Genomic DNA, 9,759 nt, shown 5'->3' on the forward strand with positions numbered 1-9,759 from the left:
CCCACATCGCAGCCTACATAGCAGCCCACATCGCAGCCTACATAGCAGCCCACATCGCAGCCTACATAGCAGCCCACATCGCAGCCTACATAGCAGCCCACATCGCAGCCTACATAGCAGCCCACATCGCAGCCTACATAGCAGCCTACATCGCAGCCTACATAGCAGCCCACATCGCAGCCTACATAGCAGCCTACATCGCAGCCTACATAGCAGCCCACAGCGCAGCCTACATAGCAGCCCACAGCGCAGCCCACATAGCAGCCCACATCGCAGCCTACATAGCAGCCCACATCGCAGCCTACATAGCAGCCCACATCGCAGCCTACATAGCAGCCTACAACGCAGCCTACATAGCAGCCCACATCGCAGCCTACATAGCAGCCCACATCGCAGCCTACATCGCAGCCTTCATAGCTGTCAACAGCGCAGTCAACACGGCAGCCCACAGTGCAGCCTCCACAACAACCAACAGCCGCCACGACAGCAGTCAACAGCGCAGACAACATAGCAGCCCACAGCGCAGCCTTCATAGCAGCCCACATCGCAGCCTACATAGCAGCCCACATCGCAGCCTACATAGCAGCCCACATTGCAGCCTACATAGCAGCCCACATCGCAGCCTACATAGCAGCCTACATCGCAGCCTACATAGCAGCCCACATCGCAGCCTACATAGCAGCCCACATCGCAGCCTACATAGCAGCCCACATCGCAGCCTACATAGCAGCCCACATCGCAGCCTACATAGCAGCCCACATCGCAGCCTACATAGCAGCCTACATCGCAGCCTACATAGCAGCCCACATCGCAGCCTACATAGCAGCCTACATCGCAGCCTACATAGCAGCCCACAGCGCAGCCTACATAGCAGCCCACAGCGCAGCCCACATAGCAGCCCACATCGCAGCCTACATAGCAGCCCACATCGCAGCCTACATAGCAGCCCACATCGCAGCCTACATAGCAGCCTACAACGCAGCCTACATAGCAGCCCACATCGCAGCCTACATAGCAGCCCACATCGCAGCCTACATCGCAGCCTTCATAGCTGTCAACAGCGCAGTCAACACGGCAGCCCACAGTGCAGCCTCCACAACAACCAACAGCCGCCACGACAGCAGTCAACAGCGCAGACAACATAGCAGCCCACAGCGCAGCCTTCATAGCAGCCCACATCGCAGCCTACATAGCAGCCCACATCGCAGCCTACATAGCAGCCCACAGCGCAGCCTACATAGCAGCCCACATCGCAGCCTACATAGCAGCCCACATCGCAGCCTACATAGCAGCCTACATAGCAACCGCAGACTTCACGCAACCGCAGCCTTCAACGCAGTCTACAACGCAACCCTCAACGCAGACTTCAAACGCAGTCCGCTACATGTCCCCACAACTAGTGACCATGTCAAACAACTCCGCAGCTTTCGCCACAACAAGACGCAACCCGGAGACAACAACCAAATGGATCCACTACTGTTGATCCGCCAGCACCGCTCATCACACCTTCGATGATTCATCACCTCGATGAGCCCATGCAGGACGCCGCAGCCTGCACAACAGCACCGTCCAGACCGTCACAAACCTTCACTACCATTGTAACGACCGAAACAGTAACATGGTGTGAAAGTACATATGGACCAGCTACCAACACAACCCGCTGTTGAGTCAACCCACTCCAGCACAACCGGTGAAACAAATCGCCACTAAGCCAACTAGCTCCAACACAACACAGCCGCTGTCGAGACAACTAACTCCAGCACAACCAACGAAGACCAGCACTCAACGCACTTCGTCAACCAACGTTCTTCACGCAAGATCCGCTGTCGAGACAAATAACTCCAGCACAACCAACGAAGACCAGCACTCAACGCACTTCGTCAACCAACGTTCTTCACGCAAGATCCGCTGTCGAGACAACTATCTCCAGCACAACCAACGAAGACCAGCACTCAACGCACTTCGTCAACCAACGTTCTTCACGCAAGACCCGCTGCCGAGACAACTAACTCCAGCACAACCAACGAAGACCAGCACTCAACGCACTTCGTCAAACAACGTTCTTCACGCAAGACCCGCTGCCGAGACAACTAACTCCAGCACAACCAGCAAAACAGTCACGCGAATGACTCCACGCAGAACACAGCAGCCTGCACAACAGCACCATCCAAGCCATCACAAACCTTCACTACCAACGCAGCTCGCCCAAAATAAGCAACCTGGTAGAGAACAAGACTTGGACCGGCATGCAACACAAGACCCGCTGTTGAGACAACTTTCTCCAGCACAACCGGACAAACAACGACGCCATCGAGTCAATAGACTCCAACACATCAAGATTCCCACAAAATCACACACATCGTTAACACTCACCGGAGAGCCATGTAGGAATCTCGTCGTCGTCATCGTCATCGAAACCTTCGAGAATATTCCGCAACAACAAACTACATTCCCGAAACCCAGACGACATGCATCTGCAGTCGTTATATTAAACTCAAGCGGAACGCCCCTACCAGTCGAGTGGAACCAAAACGGTCGAAACACGCCGCCACCATTAAAATACATCGAGCGGAAAGGCGCCAAGCATTCCAGAAAATTCGACGCCTCGACGAAAACAAAATTCCTCTCGTACGCGTCAATAACCACTTCCATCAAGCATTCCAGAAAATTCGACGCCTCGACGAAAACAAAATTCCTTTCGTACGCGTCAATAACCACTTCCACCAAGCATTCCAAAAACACTATAAAAGGAGGTACAACCCAAACCACGCCAGTCGACCCACAACAGCAAGCGTCGACACACAGCACCAGACCAGTCGACCCACAACAGCAAGCGTCGACACACAGCACCAGACCAGTCGACCCACAACAGCAAGCGTCGACACACAGCACCAGACCAGTCGACCCACAACAGCAAGCGTCGACACACAGCACCAGACCAGTCGACCCACAGCAGCAAGCGTCGACACACAACAGCAGACCAGTCAACATACAGCTCCTGACCAGCCACCACTACACTACGCGGACTTGGAAGATCAACCAGCCGGACGAGCCAGCAACACACTGCCGTATCCAGAGACCTTCCGAACATAGCCGAACAACGAGCCAGCAACACACTGCCGCATCCAGAGACCTTCTGAACATAGCTGAATGCCGAGCCAGCGACACTCTACCATATCCAGAGACCGCTGAACGACATACTTTTGCCCACAAATACCATACCTTTGTACAACCATAGGCAAACAATAAAACTAGCACAACAGTGTTTCGTTAAGCCGGGATACGGTCAACACACATGTAACCCGCCTACATTGGTACTACTCCGACGTGATCTACGCAACCTTCTGATCATTCAACAGCGCTGTCAACACATCGCTACCCCGCCTACATTGGTGACCCCATCTTTGAACCACACAACAGTGTTTCGTTAGGCCGGGATACGGTCAATACATCGTACCCCGCCTACATTGGTGACCCCATCTTAGAACTACGCAGCCTTCATAGCAGTCAACAGCGCAGTCAACACGGCAGCCCACAGTGCAGCCTTCACAACAACCAACAGCCGCCACGACAGCAGCCCACAGCGCAGCCTACATAGCAGCCTACATCGCAGCCCACATAGCAGCCCACATTGCAGCCTACATAGCAGCCCACATCGCAGCCTACATAGCAGCCTACATCGCAGCCTACATAGCAGCCCACATCGCAGCCTACATAGCAGCCCACAGCGCAGCCTACATAGCAGCCTACATCGCAGCCTACATAGCAGCCCACATCGCAGCCTACATAGCAGCCCACATCGCAGCCTACATAGCAGCCCACATCGCAGCCTACATAGCAGCCCACATCGCAGCCTACATAGCAGCCCACATCGCAGCCTACATAGCAGCCCACATCGCAGCCTACATAGCAGCCTACATCGCAGCCTACATAGCAGCCCACATCGCAGCCTACATAGCAGCCTACATCGCAGCCTACATAGCAGCCCACAGCGCAGCCTACATAGCAGCCCACAGCGCAGCCCACATAGCAGCCCACATCGCAGCCTACATAGCAGCCCACATCGCAGCCTACATAGCAGCCCACATCGCAGCCTACATAGCAGCCTACAACGCAGCCTACATAGCAGCCCACATCGCAGCCTACATAGCAGCCCACATCGCAGCCTACATCGCAGCCTTCATAGCTGTCAACAGCGCAGTCAACACGGCAGCCCACAGTGCAGCCTCCACAACAACCAACAGCCGCCACGACAGCAGTCAACAGCGCAGACAACATAGCAGCCCACAGCGCAGCCTTCATAGCAGCCCACATCGCAGCCTACATAGCAGCCCACATCGCAGCCTACATAGCAGCCCACATTGCAGCCTACATAGCAGCCCACATCGCAGCCTACATAGCAGCCTACATCGCAGCCTACATAGCAGCCCACATCGCAGCCTACATAGCAGCCCACATCGCAGCCTACATAGCAGCCCACATCGCAGCCTACATAGCAGCCCACATCGCAGCCTACATAGCAGCCCACATCGCAGCCTACATAGCAGCCTACATCGCAGCCTACATAGCAGCCCACATCGCAGCCTACATAGCAGCCTACATCGCAGCCTACATAGCAGCCCACAGCGCAGCCTACATAGCAGCCCACAGCGCAGCCCACATAGCAGCCCACATCGCAGCCTACATAGCAGCCCACATCGCAGCCTACATAGCAGCCCACATCGCAGCCTACATAGCAGCCTACAACGCAGCCTACATAGCAGCCCACATCGCAGCCTACATAGCAGCCCACATCGCAGCCTACATCGCAGCCTTCATAGCTGTCAACAGCGCAGTCAACACGGCAGCCCACAGTGCAGCCTCCACAACAACCAACAGCCGCCACGACAGCAGTCAACAGCGCAGACAACATAGCAGCCCACAGCGCAGCCTTCATAGCAGCCCACATCGCAGCCTACATAGCAGCCCACATCGCAGCCTACATAGCAGCCCACAGCGCAGCCTACATAGCAGCCCACATCGCAGCCTACATAGCAGCCCACATCGCAGCCTACATAGCAGCCTACATAGCAACCGCAGACTTCACGCAACCGCAGCCTTCAACGCAGTCTACAACGCAACCCTCAACGCAGACTTCAAACGCAGTCCGCTACATGTCCCCACAACTAGTGACCATGTCAAACAACTCCGCAGCTTTCGCCACAACAAGACGCAACCCGGAGACAACAACCAAATGGATCCACTACTGTTGATCCGCCAGCACCGCTCATCACACCTTCGATGATTCATCACCTCGATGAGCCCATGCAGGACGCCGCAGCCTGCACAACAGCACCGTCCAGACCGTCACAAACCTTCACTACCATTGTAACGACCGAAACAGTAACATGGTGTGAAAGTACATATGGACCAGCTACCAACACAACCCGCTGTTGAGTCAACCCACTCCAGCACAACCGGTGAAACAAATCGCCACTAAGCCAACTAGCTCCAACACAACACAGCCGCTGTCGAGACAACTAACTCCAGCACAACCAACGAAGACCAGCACTCAACGCACTTCGTCAACCAACGTTCTTCACGCAAGATCCGCTGTCGAGACAAATAACTCCAGCACAACCAACGAAGACCAGCACTCAACGCACTTCGTCAACCAACGTTCTTCACGCAAGATCCGCTGTCGAGACAACTATCTCCAGCACAACCAACGAAGACCAGCACTCAACGCACTTCGTCAACCAACGTTCTTCACGCAAGACCCGCTGCCGAGACAACTAACTCCAGCACAACCAACGAAGACCAGCACTCAACGCACTTCGTCAAACAACGTTCTTCACGCAAGACCCGCTGCCGAGACAACTAACTCCAGCACAACCAGCAAAACAGTCACGCGAATGACTCCACGCAGAACACAGCAGCCTGCACAACAGCACCATCCAAGCCATCACAAACCTTCACTACCAACGCAGCTCGCCCAAAATAAGCAACCTGGTAGAGAACAAGACTTGGACCGGCATGCAACACAAGACCCGCTGTTGAGACAACTTTCTCCAGCACAACCGGACAAACAACGACGCCATCGAGTCAATAGACTCCAACACATCAAGATTCCCACAAAATCACACACATCGTTAACACTCACCGGAGAGCCATGTAGGAATCTCGTCGTCGTCATCGTCATCGAAACCTTCGAGAATATTCCGCAACAACAAACTACATTCCCGAAACCCAGACGACATGCATCTGCAGTCGTTATATTAAACTCAAGCGGAACGCCCCTACCAGTCGAGTGGAACCAAAACGGTCGAAACACGCCGCCACCATTAAAATACATCGAGCGGAAAGGCGCCAAGCATTCCAGAAAATTCGACGCCTCGACGAAAACAAAATTCCTCTCGTACGCGTCAATAACCACTTCCATCAAGCATTCCAGAAAATTCGACGCCTCGACGAAAACAAAATTCCTTTCGTACGCGTCAATAACCACTTCCACCAAGCATTCCAAAAACACTATAAAAGGAGGTACAACCCAAACCACGCCAGTCGACCCACAACAGCAAGCGTCGACACACAGCACCAGACCAGTCGACCCACAACAGCAAGCGTCGACACACAGCACCAGACCAGTCGACCCACAACAGCAAGCGTCGACACACAGCACCAGACCAGTCGACCCACAACAGCAAGCGTCGACACACAGCACCAGACCAGTCGACCCACAGCAGCAAGCGTCGACACACAACAGCAGACCAGTCAACATACAGCTCCTGACCAGCCACCACTACACTACGCGGACTTGGAAGATCAACCAGCCGGACGAGCCAGCAACACACTGCCGTATCCAGAGACCTTCCGAACATAGCCGAACAACGAGCCAGCAACACACTGCCGCATCCAGAGACCTTCTGAACATAGCTGAATGCCGAGCCAGCGACACTCTACCATATCCAGAGACCGCTGAACGACATACTTTTGCCCACAAATACCATACCTTTGTACAACCATAGGCAAACAATAAAACTAGCACAACAGTGTTTCGTTAGGCCGGGATACGGTCAACACACATGTAACCCGCCTACATTGGTACTACTCCGACGTGATCTACGCAACCTTCTGATCATTCAACAGCGCTGTCAACACATCGCTACCCCGCCTACATTGGTGACCCCATCTTTGAACCACACAACAGTGTTTCGTTAGGCCGGGATACGGTCAATACATCGTACCCCGCCTACAAGGTCATCCCTGGAGCCTGGATACATGTGCGATGAGATCATTCTTCCTGTGAATGCCGCGTATGATATCGAGGTCATCCTTTGTTCTTGAAGTATTTTCGTTGATGACACGCATGGGTGCATGTGTAATTTACGAATTTTATATGCATGATTCCATACACAGGCATTTATAGGACAGGTGGTCGAGTGAAGGTTTCGACCGTTTCCCGGCCTATGGAAATTCAGTTGAGTTTGAAAGAGGATCGTTTATTTGCGTTCAATTGGTACAATGGTTATTGTATGTACGAAGAGGTTTCTTCGGAGAAGTGATCTGTTTGAACTTCAGAGGCTCACTCTGCCGGTGGAGGTTGTATTCTTGGTATCGCGCTGCCCTAGTTATGCTGCGAGCGTGGTTTTATGGGTTCATACGCCTGGACGTAGTTCGTGGTTTTTATGGGTTCAGTGTGTTCTTCCTTTGTTTCCCAGATACGTGTATAGAAACACGTGTCGACCTTTTGACGAGGCGAGCGTGTGCCATGCGTTAATGACTTTCCTAGATATGTGTCGCAGTGACCTGATGAGATCATTTCAGTTGTACTATATGCCTACACTTTCGTTAATATTTTCGTATATACATGGAAGATAAATATATTAAATTTCGTTTACTTTAGGCGAAAGGCAATGCGATATAAATAGTAAAGACGGTAGGTTGAAGACTACAAAAGACGTTGGACTAAAGATCATCTCGTCCGTCTATGACTGGGTTGAGATAAAACACGATGATACTAGTAACTATATAGATTCCACTTGACGCAGTTGCTGGTGAGTTTTGACTGTTAGCACTGTGAAAAAAGTGACGTAAAGTACACTACGCTTATGGGTACTGAAAATTGTCGATACTATGTACATCGCCCGAAAGATTGGAAGGATTGATTTTGGTAGAGACAAAGGTTTCATGACGACCCTAACAAAACACTGTGCTAATTCTAACAGAGTCTTCGAATACATTACAGATATCGAATTGCCAATTGTTAGATTTCAGTGTTCATAGTAAAAAAAAAACTAAAAAAAGGAATTACGCGAATCCGGGAATCCCGGAAATGGGTATGCCGTGCACGTCACTTCGATCTGTCTTTGTTATTAATGTTTTGTTGCCTTGGTCGTTAATTCGGACATGTTGAATTGTTAAAGCGATGGTGTTTTGAAGGTCCAAATATGCACGAGCTGTATAGATGGTATGATGATTCCCGGTCTCCCTCACGGGACCGAAAGTGAAACGCCCGAAAACGCAAATATCGGAAGGCAAAGATCGAAAATTGAAAGATCTTAAGTCGAAAGATCAAAAAAAAAAAAGGAGCATAGTAAACGGTACTATGTATATATAATATATATGAGCGGCATGCGGTGAAATTATCTCTCTTTTTGTCATACAGCCTTGTTTAATATACGCGCGCAGAATACGGGAGGAAAAGCCTGTTCCTCTGGTTCCTGTTGTATCCTGCTCGCACAAATTAAGTGAGTATGTACGACGGGGGGGGGGGGGGGAGAGACCATTTTTTTTTATCTTTCGACTTAAGATCTTTCAATTTTCGATCTTTGCCTTCCGATATTTGCGTTTTCGGGCGTTTCACTTTCGGTCCCGTGAGGGAGACCGGGAATCATCATACTATGTATACAGCTCGTGCATATTTGGACCTTCAAAACACCCTCGCTTTAACAATTCAACATGTCCGAATTAACGACCAAGGCAACAAAACATCAATAACAAAGACAGATCGAAGTGACGTGCACGGCATACGCATTTCCGGGATTCCCGGATTCGCGTAATTCCTTTTTTTAGTTTTTTTTTTTACTATGAACACTGAAATCTAACAATTGGCAATTCGATATTTGTAATGTATTTGAAGACTCTGTTAGAATAAGCACAGTGTTTTGTTAGGGTCGTCATGAAACTTTCGGTCCCGTGAGGTAGACCCGATGATTCCACATAACATTTTTATTAACGTTATGTATCAATCGATTATTTCTCTCCTAGGTATGGCCGGCTTGAAAAGTGGCGATCAAAGGGGTAAGATTCAATTGAAAAAAATCCAGCATTCACCTTCAGTGCGTATTGCAGAGATGTTTCGAAGGGTAAACAAACTATTTTCTGTTTGTCTCCTCCAGTGGCTTGCTCAAATATGTTGGCAACGGCTCCAACCTCTAGAGTGGTTTATCTGCTCAACCTGTCAAATTGTTTGTAAGCTGTGCTGAACTGGTTGAGTGATTGTGGAGCAACGCTCGTGGTTGATTTTATCGGTAAGCGGATTATTGGGCACATTGCGATCACGCGCAAGACAATCGTTAGGGCCGTCGACACCGACAATATTACTTACAATATTTTCCGTATCCCGTTGCTATATGGGAACTGGATATGGACGGCCCCGTCGTCACAAATTTTATTTTATTTTATTGTCACAAATCAATACACATTCGCCATTACAGATTTGCTCCAATGCGACGGGTGTACGTTAATGAAATACATAAACAATCAGAAATCAGAAAT

Source organism: Arctopsyche grandis, chromosome 9, assembly GCF_051622035.1.
Source record: "Arctopsyche grandis isolate Sample6627 chromosome 9, ASM5162203v2, whole genome shotgun sequence".
NCBI classification, from domain to species: Eukaryota; Metazoa; Arthropoda; class Insecta; order Trichoptera; family Hydropsychidae; genus Arctopsyche; species Arctopsyche grandis.